Source organism: Pseudophryne corroboree, chromosome 1 (genome assembly GCF_028390025.1).
Source record: "Pseudophryne corroboree isolate aPseCor3 chromosome 1, aPseCor3.hap2, whole genome shotgun sequence".
Taxonomy (NCBI): Eukaryota; Metazoa; Chordata; class Amphibia; order Anura; family Myobatrachidae; genus Pseudophryne; species Pseudophryne corroboree.
This window is the reverse complement of record NC_086444.1, coordinates 317564873-317581798: the sequence shown is the minus strand read 5'-3', so window position 1 is coordinate 317581798 and position 16926 is coordinate 317564873.

Sequence of the window (16926 nt, the reverse complement as noted above, 5' to 3'; positions counted from 1 at the left end):
AATGTGAAGTTTGTAATTATGTACGCGCCTTCGCTCCAGAAAAGGGGGCGTGGCCTTCAGTGTAGTTTACCACACCATACACCCCTTATACGCATTATGCACCACAATAGTAGGACCCCTTATACTATCTAGTACTGGTGCCTCTTTCACATTATACCACACAGTATGAGCCAAAATTCACATTATAGCACCCGGTATGAGCCGAAATTTACATTATAGCACACGGTATGAGCCGAAATTTACATTATATGCCCCCAATAGTGCAGTGCCAGATCCACAATTGCCCCCACAGTGCCAGGTATACAAATGCCCCCACAGTGCCAGGTATACAAATGCCCCCACAGTGCCAGGCATACAAATGCCCCACAGTGCCAGGTATACAAATGCCCCCACAGTGCCAGATCCACAAATGCCCCCACAGTGCCAGATCCACAAATGCCACCACAGTGCCAGATCCATAAATGCCCCCACAGTGCCAGGTATACAAATGCCTTCACAGTGCTAGATCCACAATTGCCCCCACAGTGTCAGATCCACAATTGCCCCCACAGTGTCAGGTAATAACTGACACTGTGGGGGCAATTGTGGATCTGACAATGTGGGGGCAATTGTATACCTGACAGGTATACAAATGCCCCCACAGTGCCAGGTAAACAATTGCCCCCACAGTGCCAGGTATACAAATGCCCCACAGTGCCAGCCAATTGCCCCCACAGTGCCAGGTATACAATTGCCCCCACAGCAGCCAGTGCTGCAGATGCTTACCGCTGCTGCACTGCTGCTGCTTCTACTCCGGGCTCCGGCTGTGAGGGACGGGTGATTCAGGAGAGGAGAGCGCCCGCCAGCGCGGCTGTGTCTGGTGCGGCGGCGTATAGCGGACTTCGTTCAAACCAGCCGCCGGTTTGTGAGCCAATCAGAGCTCGCGGACCGGCGGCTTCTGATTTGCTGCCGGTCCCCGAGCTCTGATTGGCTCACGAACCGGCGGCTGGTTTGAAGTCCGCTATATGCCGCCGCGCCAGACACAGCCGCGCTGGCGGCCGCTCTCCTCTCCTGACAGCTGAGACACGCTGCCGCCGGACTGAGCGGCAGCGTGTATCAGTGAGCGCTGGACCGGCCCACGTGGCCATCGGCCCTTCTGGCAGTTGCCAGAAGTGCCAGATGGCCAGTCCGGCCCTGCTGTACATTATCTGTGGTGATGGGAGGCAGCAGTGACTGTTTACTGTACATTATCTGTGGTGATGGGAGGCAGCAGTGACTGTATACTGTACATTATCTGTGGTGATTGGAGGCAGCAGTGACTGTTTACTGTACATTATCTGTGGGGATGGGAGGCAGTAGGAACTGTATACTGTACATTATATGTGATGATGGAAGGCAGCAGGGACTGTATATTGTGCATTATATGTGGTGATGGGAGACAGCAGGGACTGTATACTGCATATTATCTGTGGTGATGGGAGACAGCAGTGACTGTTTACTGTACATTATCTGTAGTGATGGGAGGCAGCAGTGACTGTATACTTTACATTATCTGTGGGACAGTATTAGAGATGAGCGGGTTCGGTTCCTCTGAATCCGAACCCGCCCGAACTTCAGGTTTTTTACACGGGTCCGAGCAGGCTCGGATCTTCCCGCCTTGCTCGGCTAACCCGAGCGCGCCCGAACGTCATCATCACGCTGTCGGATTCTCGCGAGGCTCGGATTCTATCGCGAGACTCGGATTCTATATAAGGAGCCGCGCGTCGCCGCCATTTTCACACGTGCATTGAGAGTCATAGGGAGAGGACGTGGCTGGCGTCCTCTCCGTTTAGAGAAGAGAGAGACACAGTATTTTGGGGAGCATTATTAGGAGGAGTACTACTATACTGTATACTACTATACTACTTGCTGAAGTGATATTTATAGATTAGATAATAGATAGTGTGACTGTAAGTGTATTATCTGACTTGTGGGGGAGACACTGACAGTGGGGAGCAGTTAGAGTCTGAGAGCAGGACTCAGGAGTACATATAACGTACAGTGCACACTTTTGCTGCCAGAGTCAGTGCCACACTGCCATTGTTGTGACCACACTGACCACCAGTATAATAATATATTTTGTGATTGTCTGCTTAGGCCTCGGAGTACTAGTTGCAAGTTGCAACGTGACCTGAAGTGACCACCAGTTTAATAATCAATCACCACCAGTTTAATATATATATCATCTCATTATCAATAATTTATCATCCAGTCTAGACTCTATATTAGCAGCAGACACAGTACGTTAGTCCACGGCTGTAGCTACCTCTGTGTCGGCACTCGGCAGTCCATCCATAATTGTATACCACCTACCCGTGTTTTTTTTTTTTTTCTTTCTTCTTTGTACATACTACTATAGAGTATAGTAGCTTACTGTAGCAGTCTGCGGTGCTGCTGAGCTGACAGTGTCCAGCAGGTCCGTCATCAGTCATCATTACCTAATAAATATATTATCTACCTGTCCGGCTGCAGTACTAGTGATATTATATATACATACATATATATATTGATTTCATCTCATTATCAATCATCCAGTCTATATTAGCAGCAGACACAGTACGTTAGTCCACGGCTGTAGCTACCTCTGTGTCGGCACTCGGCAGTCCATCCATAATTGTATACCACCTACCCGTGGGTTTTTTTTTTCTTCTTCTTTGTACATACTACTATAGTATAGTAGCTTACTGTAGCAGTCTGCGGTGCTGCTGAGCTGACAGTGTCCAGCAGGTCCGTCATCAGTCATCATTACCTAATAAATATATTATCTACCTGTCCGGCTGCAGTACTAGTGATATTATATATACATACATATATATATGTATATTGATTTAATCTCATTATCAATCATCCAGTCTATATTAGCAGCAGACACAGTACGTTAGTCCACAGCTGTAGCTACCTCTGTGTCGGCACTCGGCAGTCCATCCATAATTGTATACCACCTACCCGTGTTTTTTTTCTTTCTTCTTTGTACATACTACTATAGTATAGTAGCTTACTGTAGCAGTCTGCGGTGCTGCTGAGCTGACAGTGTCCAGCAGGTCCGTCATCAGTCATCATTACCTAATAAATATATTATCTACCTGTCCGGCTGCAGTACTAGTGATATTATATATACATACATATATATATATTGATTTCATCTCATTATCATCCAGTCTATATTAGCAGCAGACACAGTACGGTAGTCCACGGCTGTAGCTACCTCTGTGTCGGCACTCGGCAGTCCATCCATAATTGTATACCACCTACCCGTGGTTTTTTTTTTCTTTCTTCTTTGTACATACTACTATAGTATAGTAGCTTACTGTAGCAGTCTGCGGTGCTGCTGAGCTGACAGTGTCCAGCAGGTCCGTCATCAGTCATCATTACCTAATAAATATATTATCTACCTGTCCGGCTGCAGTACTAGTGATATTATATATACATACATATATATATTGATTTCATCTCATTATCAATCATCCAGTCTATATTAGCAGCAGACACAGTACGTTAGTCCACGGCTGTAGCTACCTCTGTGTCGGCACTCGGCAGTCCATCCATAATTGTATACCACCTACCCGTGGTTTATTTTTTTCTTTCTTCTTTGTACATACTACTATAGTATAGTAGCTTACTGTAGCAGTCTGCGGTGCTGCTGAGCTGACAGTGTCCAGCAGGTCCGTCATCAGTCATCATTACCTAATAAATATATTATCTACCTGTCCGGCTGCAGTACTAGTGATATTATATATACATACATATATATATATTGATTTCATCTCATTATCATCCAGTCTATATTAGCAGCAGACACAGTACGGTAGTCCACGGCTGTAGCTACCTCTGTGTCGGCACTCGGCAGTCCATCCATAAGTATACTAGTATCCATCCATCTCCATTGTTTACCTGAGGTGCCTTTTAGTTGTGCCTATTAAAATATGGAGAACAAAAATGTTGAGGTTCCAAAATTAGGGAAAGATCAAGATCCACTTCCACCTCGTGCTGAAGCTGCTGCCACTAGTCATGGCCGAGACGATGAAATGCCAGCAACGTCGTCTGCCAAGGCCGATGCCCAATGTCATAGTACAGAGCATGTCAAATCCAAAACACCAAATATCAGTAAAAAAAGGACTCCAAAACCTAAAATAAAATTGTCGGAGGAGAAGCGTAAACTTGCCAATATGCCATTTACCACACGGAGTGGCAAGGAACGGCTGAGGCCCTGGCCTATGTTCATGGCTAGTGGTTCAGCTTCACATGAGGATGGAAGCACTCAGCCTCTCGCTAGAAAACTGAAAAGACTCAAGCTGGCAAAAGCACCGCAAAGAACTGTGCGTTCTTCGAAATCCCAAATCCACAAGGAGAGTCCAATTGTGTCGGTTGCGATGCCTGACCTTCCCAACACTGGACGTGAAGAGCATGCGCCTTCCACCATTTGCACGCCCCCTGCAAGTGCTGGAAGGAGCACCCGCAGTCCAGTTCCTGATAGTCAGATTGAAGATGTCAGTGTTGAAGTACACCAGGATGAGGAGGATATGGGTGTTGCTGGCGCTGGGGAGGAAATTGACCAGGAGGATTCTGATGGTGAGGTGGTTTGTTTAAGTCAGGCACCCGGGGAGACACCTGTTGTCCGTGGGAGGAATAGGGCCATTGACATGCCTGGTCAAAATACAAAAAAAATCAGCTCTTCGGTGTGGAAGTATTTCACCAGAAATGCGGACAACATTTGTCAAGCCGTGTGTTGCCTTTGTCAAGCTGTAATAAGTAGGGGTAAGGACGTTAACCACCTCGGAACATCCTCCCTTATACGTCACCTGCAGCGCATTCATAATAAGTCAGTGACAAGTTCAAAAACTTTGGGTGACAGCGGAAGCAGTCCACTGACCAGTAAATCCCTTCCTCTTGTAACCAAGCTCACGCAAACCACCCCACCAACTCCCTCAGTGTCAATTTCCTCCTTACCCAGGAATGCCAATAGTCCTGCAGGCCATGTCACTGGCAATTCTGACGAGTCCTCTCCTGCCTGGGATTCCTCCGATGCATCCTTGAGTGTAATGCCTACTGCTGCTGGCGCTGCTGTTGTTGCTGCTGGGAGTCGATCGTCATCCCAGAGGGGAAGTCGTAAGCCCACTTGTACTACTTCCAGTAAGCAATTGACTGTCCAACAGTCCTTTGCGAGGAAGATGAAATATCACAGCAGTCATCCTGCTGCAAAGCGGATAACTGAGGCCTTGACAACTATGTTGGTGTTAGACGTGCGTCCGGTATCCGCCGTTAGTTCACAGGGAACTAGACAATTTATTGAGGCAGTGTGCCCCCGTTACCAAATACCATCTAGGTTCCACTTCTCTAGGCAGGCGATACCGAGAATGTACACGGACGTCAGAAAAAGACTCACCAGTGTCCTAAAAAATGCAGTTGTACCCAATGTCCACTTAACCACGGACATGTGGACAAGTGGAGCAGGGCAGGGTCAGGACTATATGACTGTGACAGCCCACTGGGTAGATGTATGGACTCCCGCCGCAAGAACAGCAGCGGCGGCACCAGTAGCAGCATCTCGCAAACGCCAACTCTTTCCTAGGCAGGCTACGCTTTGTATCACCGCTTTCCAGAATACGCACACAGCTGAAAACCTCTTACGGCAACTGAGGAAGATCATCGCGGAATGGCTTACCCCAATTGGACTCTCCTGTGGATTTGTGGCATCGGACAACGCCAGCAATATTGTGTGTGCATTAAATATGGGCAAATTCCAGCACGTCCCATGTTTTGCACATACCTTGAATTTGGTGGTGCAGAATTTTTAAAAAAACGACAGGGGCGTGCAAGAGATGCTGTCGGTGGCCAGAAGAATTGCGGGACACTTTCGGCGTACAGGCACCACGTACAGAAGACTGGAGCACCACCAAAAACTACTGAACCTGCCCTGCCATCATCTGAAGCAAGAAGTGGTAACGAGGTGGAATTCAACCCTCTATATGCTTCAGAGGTTGGAGGAGCAGCAAAAGGCCATTCAAGCCTATACAATTGAGCATGATATAGGAGGTGGAATGCACCTGTCTCAAGCGCAGTGGAGAATGATTTCAACGTTGTGCAAGGTTCTGATGCCCTTTGAACTTGCCACACGTGAAGTCAGTTCAGACACTGCCAGCCTGAGTCGGGTCATTCCCCTCATCAGGCTTTTGCAGAAGAAGCTGGAGACATTGAAGGAGGAGCTAACACGGAGCGATTCCGCTAGGCATGTGGGACTTGTGGATGGAGCCCTTAATTCGCTTAACAAGGATTCACGGGTGGTCAATCTGTTGAAATCAGAGCACTACATTTTGGCCACCGTGCTCGATCCTAGATTTAAAGCCTACCTTGGATCTCTCTTTCCGGCAGACACAAGTCTGCTGGGGTTCAAAGACCTGCTGGTGACAAAATTGTCAAGTCAAGCGGAACGCGACCTGTCAACATCTCCTCCTTCACATTCTCCCGCAACTGGGGGTGCGAGGAAAAGGCTCAGAATTCCGAGCCCACCCGCTGGCGGTGATGCAGGGCAGTCTGGAGCGACTGCTGATGCTGACATCTGGTCCGGACTGAAGGACCTGACAACGATTACGGACATGTCGTCTACTGTCACTGCATATGATTCTCTCACCATTGAAAGAATGGTGGAGGATTATATGAGTGACCGCATCCAAGTAGGCACGTCACACAGTCCGTACTTATACTGGCAGGAAAAAGAGGCAATTTGGAGGCTTGCACAAACTGGCTTTATTCTACCTAAGTTGCCCTCCCACAAGTGTGTACTCCGAAAGAGTGTTTAGTGCCGCCGCTCACCTTGTCAGCAATCGGCGTACGAGGTTACATCCAGAAAATGTGGAGAAGATGATGTTCATTAAAATGAATTATAATCAATTCCTCCGTGGAGACATTGACCAGCAGCAATTGCCTCCACAAAGTACACAGGGAGCTGAGAAGGTGGATTCCAGTGGGGACGAATTGATAATCTGTGAGGAGGGGGATGTACACGGTGATATATCGGAGGATGATGATGAGGTGGACATCTTGCCTCTGTAGAGCCAGTTTGTGCAAGGAGAGATTAATTGCTTCTTTTTTGGTGGGGGTCCAAACCAACCCGTCATTTCAGTCACAGTCGTGTGGCAGACCCTGTCACTGAAATGATGGGTTGGTTAAAGTGTGCATGTCCTGTTTATACAACATAAGGGTGGGTGGGAGGGCCCAAGGACAATTCCATCTTGCACCTCTTTTTTCTTTCATTTTTCTTTGCGTCATGTGCTGTTTGTGGAATGTTTTTTGGAAGGGCCATCCTGCGTGACACTGCAGTGCCACTCCTAGATGGGCACGGTGTTTGTGTCGGCCACTAGGGTCGCTTATCTTACTCACACAGCTACCTCATTGCGCCTCTTTTTTTCTTTGCGTCATGTGCTGTTTGGGGAGGGTTTTTTGGAAGGGCCATCCTGCGTGACACTGCAGTGCCACTCCTAGATGGGCACGGTGTTTGTGTCGGCCACTAGGGTCGCTTATCTTACTCATACAGCTACCTCATTGCGCCTCTTTTTTTCTTTGCGTCATGTGCTGTTTGGGGAGGGTTTTTTGGAAGGGCCATCCTGCGTGACACTGCAGTGCCACTCCTAGATGGGCACGGTGTTTGTGTCGGCCACTAGGGTCGCTTATCTTACTCACACAGCTACCTCATTGCGCCTCTTTTTTTCTTTGCGTCATGTGCTGTTTGGGGAGGGTTTTTTGGAAGGGCCATCCTGCGTGACACTGCAGTGCCACTCCTAGATGGGCCCGGTGTTTGTGTCGGCCACTAGGGTCGCTTATCTTACTCACACAGCTACCTCATTGCGCTTCTTTTTTTCTTTGCGTCATGTGCTGTTTGGGGAGTGTTTTTTGGAAGGGCCATCCTGCGTGACACTGCAGTGCCACTCCTAGATGGGCACGGTGTTTGTGTCGGCCACTAGGGTCGCTTATCTTACTCACACAGCTACCTCATTGCGCCTCTTTTTTTCTTTGCGTCATGTGCTGTTTGGGGAGTGTTTTTTGGAAGGGCCATCCTGCGTGACACTGCAGTGCCACTCCTAGATGGGCCCGGTGTTTGTGTCGGCCACTAGGGTCGCTTATCTTACTCACACAGCTACCTCATTGCGCCTCTTTTTTTCTTTGCGTCATGTGCTGTTTGGGGAGGTTTTTTTGGAAGGGCCATCCTGCGTGACACTGCAGTGCCACTCCTAGATGGGCCCGGTGTTTGTGTCGGCAACTAGGGTCGCTTATCTTACTCACACAGCTACCTCATTGCGCCTCTTTTTTTCTTTGCGTCATGTGCGGTTTGGGGAGGGTTTTTTGGAAGGGCCATCCTGTGTGACACTGCAGTGCCACTCCTAGATGGGCCCGGTGTTTGTGTCGGCCACTAGGGTCGCTTATCTTACTCACACAGCTACCTCATTGCGCCTCTTTTTTTCTTTGCGTCATGTGCTGTTTGGGGAGTGTTTTTTGGAAGGGCCATCCTGCGTGACACTGCAGTGCCACTCCTAGATGGGCCCGGTGTTTGTGTCGGCCACTAGGGTCGCTTATCTTACTCACACAGCTACCTCATTGCGCCTCTTTTTTTCTTTGCGTCATGTGCTGTTTGGGGAGGGTTTTTTGGAAGGGCCATCCTGCGTGACACTGCAGTGCCACTCCTAGATGGGCCCGGTGTTTGTGTCGGCCACTAGGGTCGCTTATCTTACTCACACAGCTACCTCATTGCGCCTCTTTTTTTCTTTGCGTCATGTGCTGTTTGGGGAGGGTTTTTTGGAAGGGCCATCCTGCGTGACACTGCAGTGCCACTCCTAGATGGGCCCGGTGTTTGTGTCGGCCACTAGGGTCGCTTATCTTACTCACACAGCTACCTCATTGCGCCTCTTTTTTTCTTTGCGTCATGTGCTGTTTGGGGAGGGTTTTTTGGAAGGGCCATCCTGCGTGACACTGCAGTGCCACTCCTAGATGGGCACGGTGTTTGTGTCGGCCACTAGGGTCGCTTATCTTACTCACACAGCTACCTCATTGCGCCTCTTTTTTTCTTTGCGTCATGTGCTGTTTGCGGAGTGTTTTTTGGAAGGGCCATCCTGCGTGACACTGCAGTGCCACTCCTAGATGGGCACGGTGTTTGTGTCGGCCACTAGGGTCGCTTAGCTTAGTCATCCAGCGACCTAGGTGCAAATTTTAGGACTAAAAATAATATTGTGAAGTGTGAGGTATTCAGAATAGACTGAAAATGAGTGGAAATTATGGTTTTTGAGGTTAATAATACTTTGGGATCAAAATGACCCCCAAATTCTATGATTTAAGCTGTTTTTTAGTGTTTTTTAAAAAAAACACCCGAATCCAAAACACACCCGAATCCGACAAAAAAAATTCGGTGAGGTTTTGCCAAAACGCGGTCGAACCCAAAACACGGCCGCGGAACCGAACCCAAAACCAAAACACAAAACCCGAAAAATTTCAAGTGCACATCTCTAGACAGTATACTGTACATTAACTGCGGTAATGGAAAGCAGCAGTGACTGTTTACTGTACATTATCTGTGGCGATGTGAGGCAGCAGTGACTGCAGGCCCGGTGGTACCCGCTCAGCAAAGAGATGCAAAGCAGGTAGGCGCCAGGCAGGAGAGGTGCTCTCCCTGTTTTACATCCCTGCTGCTGCGCTGCCCTGTCCCCTCTGCTGGTGCTGCTGGATGCTGTGCCTGAGGCTGTCACTGTAGTGTATAACAGGCAGCAGCCAGCGCCGGCAGCTGGAAGCCACCCCCCCCCACCCCCTCCTCCCGTGACAGTGATCGGATGGAAGGGGGCGGAGCTACACAGATGAAAAGGGATGGAGCTACACTGAGAAAAGGGACGGGACTACATGGGACCACCTGGCTGATGGAAAGAAAGTGAGAGAAAGAAAGTGAGTGTGTGAGTGTGGGTGGGTGGGTGCTCTCATAATGTGCATAAGTGGCACTTCTGCAGACATTAGGGGTAGATAGCACAGCAGAACTTCCGCCGGTGTACTGCAGCGGGCCCACAGCATTTGAGGGGTCCTCAACCAGCGGATCAGTCAGCAGGACTACAAACAGTGCACTGCGGCTAGCCACAGGCCAAAACGAGAAAGTAGGTGGCCTTCTTCCTTTTCTGACCTGCCCATCCTGTCACTAGACCCTACGGAACCCGCTCAATGAAGGGATGCAAAGCAGGGAGGCGCTGGCCTGGAGAGGCGCTCTCCTTGCTCTGCATCCCTGCCGCTGTATGCTTCTCACACTGCAGCATCACTGGCAGCGCGAGAAGCGCAGCTCTTCCCGGTGTCGGCTACCTCACTCTTCTTCACCGGTCCCCCTGGCGCTCTTCTCTGGTGAGGTAACAGTATCCCACCCTCCCCTCTCCTTCCCATCTCTCATTTAATTGTTCAGCACCACACCGCACAAGTCCCCTCCTGTGGACGGTATGTATAATGTATGTATAATTATGTATAATGTATAACGTTACATATAATGCCTGAGTCTGCATAACTTTATATTAAGCAACTGGTTTTATTGAAAAACATTACATTGGAAGTAGAATGACAACGTGGTGGTCTGGAAAGAAGTTCAGGAGTGTTTGTCATCCAGCTCAGCTGCTGCATTTTATAAATAGTAAACTAGTGCATCAAATCTTCATATATCCTATGGCAATAACCGGATTTTTATTGGGGCGGGGGAGGGGGGTTCCTTGTAAGTTACAAGGAACACTAGCGACCCAAATCGAAACCAAGGCCGAGGTCCCCCTCCCGGAGGGGCCAGTACAAGAAGAAGGGGACGACCAAGGAAACAGTGCTAACAGCTGTATTTAATCTATCTAAATCTACATTATCCTCAGTAGAAATGGAACTGTTGGCTTTAGGATTATCTTTCGTACCCACTGTTAAACACAATAGATTTAATTGGACAGTGGATAAATACAACTTTGTCAGGAAGTTGCGTCTAGTGGAGTTTTTCTCTAGCCGCACCAATGAGATGGAAAACATTCCGTGTCTCTCTGTGCCGAGCAGTTTTGATCCATCTTCCTCTGACTCTAGTATAAAGTCTTTTTTGAATCTGACACAGTCACAGTTCGAATCCCACCATGGCATGCCGAGATATGACAATCTTTCTCCCACGCAGAGGGCTGCCTTGAAGTCTCTGGTCAATAATGACCAAATTGTAATACGACAGGCAGATAAAGGTGAGGCGGTGGTGGTGTAAGATGGAAGCGCATACAATTATAAAATTCGTAGGCAATTAACAGATTGTGAGATTTATGAGAAATTTACAAGTAATCCTATGTTTAACATAAAAAGACAGGTTGATGGGATTATCAACTTTGCTAGACAAAGTGGGTGTTTGGACGAACGGGTGGTTGGCTTTTTGAAGGTAGAGCACCCTGTTTGCCCAATCATATACATGCTGCCCAAGATACACAAATCTTTGGTCACCCCACCTGGGCGACCAATTATATCAGCCTTGGGATCAGTATTGCAGCCATTGGCCATCTTTATAGATACATTTTTGCAATCTCATGTGAAAACTATGCTAAGTTACATAAGAGATACTCCTGATTTCTTGAATAAAATTGGATCCATTGGCACGATCCCTGAGACAGCCTTTTTGGCTACAATGGATATACAGTCATTGTATACTGTTATACCACATGACCTGGGCCTTGTAGCCATGAGAGAGGCATTATGTAGTGGTACACATGAAGCACCACCTATAGAATTTCTATTGGATTCTGTTCTGAAGAAGCTGCCGAAGTGTATTAAAGGCAGAGAAACGCGTAAACATTCTGACGAGTGTACCCCAAGCCGGTATTGCTATTTACTGGTCATTTGCTCTGCAATTGAGTTGATACCTGAGGAGGAGTGAGACGGAGAACAACTACTGCCAAACGGCAGTGTGGAGCCTGACATTGCAGGCAAAAAGGTGACTGACGAGGAGACGGCTGCAGGAGAGACGAGTGTCCCAGCAGCATTGGTGACCTGGTGTGGAGGCGGGCGGCACGAGAAGCAATATCTGCCGGTTAGCCCGGGCGCAGCACAGTGTCTAGCGTCACGTCGCAGAGGGAGAAGTTTGTGTAACAGAGGTGGGAAAGACGAGCGTTTGCAATAACGCTGGCAGCCTAATTTGGAAGCGGCGGTCTGACCAGTGTGGAGGACGAAGTGAGCACATGATTATACACCTCTCGTTAATAAAAATCCTTGCCGTCTAGTTTTCCCATCACTCAGTTAACCAATATCTGCACGAAGGATAAGAGTGCCCCTCTTGTTGTACAGCGATACAAAGACTGCTTATAGCGTGCCCATTCTGGGTTACAATAATTAAGAGACTGCTCCACAGTACAAGTCATTGAGCAAATTAATATTCCACCCTGAGTATCACATAAACCAACCTTGTACTAAAAATTACTTCACGGACTTCCAGATATGTCCGCATATAAAGGAACTGCCACCAGCGGACGGGAAGTGTATCTTTAATTACGAAGTTGGACATTTATACATATATATATATTTTTTGTGAGCATTTTGATACATGTTTACTACAAAGGATATCTTGGAGTGTAGCCTCTCAGATACAGGAATGCACTTGTTTTAAACTGTTCTATTTTAAGGATTGTATTAATCTGTTTATATCTACCGGCCGGTACTTTATATATACAAATAGTTTTATAGCTTAAATAAATCATTACTTATACACTGTTACATGGTTTGTTTGTTTACTATATTTTCATATCGGCGCCTCAACTCTTTTTTCCATTTGTTGGGAAAAAGAACTTTTTAGATTTCTATTGGATTTGGCTGGTATAGTTTTGCAGAAAAATCCCTTTTCGTATGGCGCTAAGTATTATATTCAGTGAAACGGGACCGCTATGGACTTGAACCTAGCACCTGCATACGCTAATCTGTTTTTGCATAAATATGAATGTGAATTCATATTGCCACAGTTTGGGCCAAAAAAATTTATATTTTGGTAGATACATTGATGATGCGTTTGTGGTATGACTGGGTACTGACGCAGAATTCCATGAGATAGTGGAGTTCTTAAATGCCCTTAATAGCCCAATTCACTTTACTTATCACATAGATAGGGATAGGGTTAATTTTTTAGATGTTACAATTTTTCGAAATGATGGTTCTTTGGCCTCTACCCTCTACAAGAAGGAGACGGATCGCAACACTTTGTTGCATGCTTCAAGCCACTGCCTGATCCACCTCAAGGAGAGCCTTCTGATCTCGCAATTTATGCGGGTGTTAAGGAATAATAAATACCTTGACAGCTGTTGCTGAAGAGCAAATTGTACAAATGAAATTAAGATTTTTGGAACGTGGCTATTCAACTTGCACAATTGACTGGTGCTTAAAGAAAGCAAGGTATAGGCACTCTCATAAGCATGACCAACCTAAATCGAAGGTTGATACTAACCATATGATTTTTACAACTATATATGATGTCTCATCTACTCGTTCAGAGCAGCTAATACACAGCAACTGGCCGATCATTGCTACAGACCCGGTTTACAATGATTTAAATGCGGGATCCATTGTGTGGTACACACAATATTAATATGAGTGACACTATGTATGATCATACCATATATGTCAACTTTAGAGAGATATATATTCTTGTTACTATGGTTACCTTTACTAAACCAAGAAGTCTTGGTCTATCGGATTGTGTCATTTCCGGTTCCAGCGGGCGGTGTGCGTTCCACAAGCAGTGGAGCGTACATCGTTTCCGGATCATGGGATGTTGTAGTTGTTATTGGTGCTATTATACTAGCTTGTATTTCAAAGTGTTGCTTGGATTTGTAAGTGTATGTGAGTTGGAATCAGCAGAAGCAGGAGCTGGAAGCCGAGTGAAAAGGAGGTGCAGTGAGCTGGAACAACTGCAACTGCTAGGTGGAGTATCGGTGCCGCAGGAGAGGTCCCACTCAGATAAGTATTGATTACTTATGTCACTGACCTAGGTTGGGGGTGTTGTGAACTCGGGGGTTCTCCCGATTGTAGGGGAGAGGAACCACAGTTGGGTCGGAACAGGGATGGCTTGATATAGGTCTTCCTCATACAGGACTCTGACAGTAAAGCTTGGTGAAAATATTAAAGAACTTTATTGCAGGAAGGGAGCAACACAATGTCACATAGCAGAGAAGGAACGTATGAGGGGAATGTCCAGGCTTATAGGAGAACTTGTAAGCAATATTAAAGATTCCAGGAAAAGAAGTGCTTGTGAGTGTTGGTACAAGATAATAGTGACTGAAGAACTTGTGAGTGATGTTTTTAAAGATACTGATGATTTGAAGAACTGGTGAACGGTGGTTAAAGACTCTGATGATTTGAAACACTTGTGAGCGGTGGTTAAAGACACTGATGATTTGTATGACTTGAGAGCGGTGACTAAAGATACTGATGATTTATAGAACTTGAGAGCGGTGGTTAAAGACACTGATGATTTGTATGACTTGAGAGCGGTGGTTATAGACACTGGAAACTTGCAAAACTTGGGAGCGGTGGTTAAAGACACTGGTAACTTGCAAAACTTGGGAGCGATGGTTAAAGACACTGGTAACTTGCAAAACTTGGGAGCGGTGGTTAAAGACACTGATGACTTGTAGAATTTGAGAACGGTGTTTAAAGGCACTGATGACTTGCAGAACTTGAAAGCGGTGTTTAAAGACACTGATGACTTGTAGAACTTGAGAGCGGCGTTTAGCCCGCAGCCCACGCTGACTCCAAGAAGCACTGGTGACTGGATTGCAGAGGAACACACCAGCCGCTGTATACGCTGGAACTGTGCAGCAACTGGCACCTGGAAGTGCCGGAGACACTGGGGTACGACTGCCGAGAGATTCGCCGGGAACAAGAGCACTGGCATCCACTTCAGGGGAAAAGACGATACTCAGGCGCCGAGGCTCTGCCCGGCGTCAGCCTTTGAATCTCCCGCCTCCGCTGGATTGGCGGAACAGTCTGATGACGTCACCCGCTCCCCGCCCACGTGATGCCGGGTGTCATGGTGGCGCCCCTGCCCTGGGGAACCGCCGGGAGCCGCGCCAGCCAGACGCTGGAGCCCGTGGACCACCGAAGGCGGACGCCGCAACACAGATCAGCAGGCACACAGAGGTAAGCGCGGTGAACGCCGCCTATGGCGTGTGACAACTTACTTATTGTGTATTGATTGTATTGGTTAGTTGGTTTTTATCCTCTTTATTGTTCTTTTGAAAGGTAATAGGGAGTTGAGTTCTCAAACAATGGGAAGGGCCGTGATTGAGAGTCTCACTCAGTGCGTGTCGTGCAAGATGTATGCGCACCTGGAGCAACCGACCCAGGGCGAATACATATGCACGAGATGTGAGCGAACGGTTGCCCTGGAAGCCCAGGTAACTGATCTAGAGCAGACCGTTACGCGACTGAGGGATATTTACAATCTCGAATGAAGTTTAGATAGAACGGTGGAGGAGTTGCAGCAGGGGTCACTGGTAGATGAGGAAAATCAGGTAGGCAGTTGGGTCACTGTTAGAAGGGAGAAAAAGAGGGGGAGGCACGTCATCTCGGATCTATCAAACCCGAACAAATTTGCCCGATTGGACGAAGATTCGGTGGATGATAGCGACGAAATGACGGAGCCGGAGGAGACTGCTCCCTCTAGCAACCGGAGAAGTGGTCCCTCTGGCTCAGATGGGATGAAAGCTAGAGAGGCACCCAGGCAGATGGTGGTGGTAGGGGACGCTATCATTAGGAAGGCAGATAGGGCAATCTGCTACCGGGACCGTGATCACCGTACGGTCTGTTGTCTCCCGGGTGCTCGGGTACGGCACATTGTGGACCGGGTAGATAGATTGCTGGGAGGGGCTGGGAAAGACCCGGCGGTCTTGGTGCACATTGGCACCAATGACAAAGTTAGTGGTAGGTGGGATGTCCTTAAGAAAAATTATAGGGACTTAGGCCAGAAACTAAAAAAAAAGGACATCTAAGGTAATTTTCTCCGAAATATTACCAGTGCCACGCGCTAGCCCAGGGAGACAGAGGGAGGTTAGGTAGGTAAATGTGTGGCTCAGAGACTGGTGTAGGAAAGAGGGGTTTGTGTTCTTGGAACACTGGGTGGACTTCTCAGTCAGGCGCCATCTTTTTTCTCGTGACGGATTGCACCTGAATGAGGAAGGGGCTGCGGTGCTGGGGGGTAGGATGGTTAGTAGGTTGGAGGAGCTTTTAAACTAGAAGCCTGGGGGGAGGGTTTAGCTAGAAACTATGGGTCATGCAGCAAGTATAGTAGGGATGGTGGAAGTGAGATAAATGGGGGTGGAGAAGGGGGGAGGGAAAGTGCAGCCGGTAAGGGTATTTACATGGGTTCTATTAAGGGTGTTAAGAAAGGTATTGCTAAAGCATTAAATAATAACAATTATCTGTCATCATTACAGACTATAGAAAATGTTGTACGGGACTTAAGGGAAAATACTTATGTCAGGGCGGTGATTTTAGATGGGAACATTGGGTTGAACAAAGAGAAAAGTAAGGTGGGCAATACTAAGTACGGTGGGGTTGGAGAGGGAGCGAGAAGGACAGTCTGTATCAGTAACTCTACGGATGCGCTAGTTAACCAGGATGGGAAATCTTTAGGAAAACAAACAAATAAAGGAACCGATAAACTAAAATGTATGCATACAAACGCAAGAAGTCTAGCAGGTAAAATAAGGGAATTGGAATTGTTAGCATCAAAGGCTGAGTATGACATTATAGGTATTACGGAAACATGGTGGGACGACTCTCACGACTGGGTTGCTAACTTGGAGGGGTATTCTCTTTTTGGGAGGGACAGGGCTAACAAAAGAGGAGGAGGTGTATGTCTTTATGTTAAACCATCACTTAAACCATACCTAAAGAAGGTTATCTATG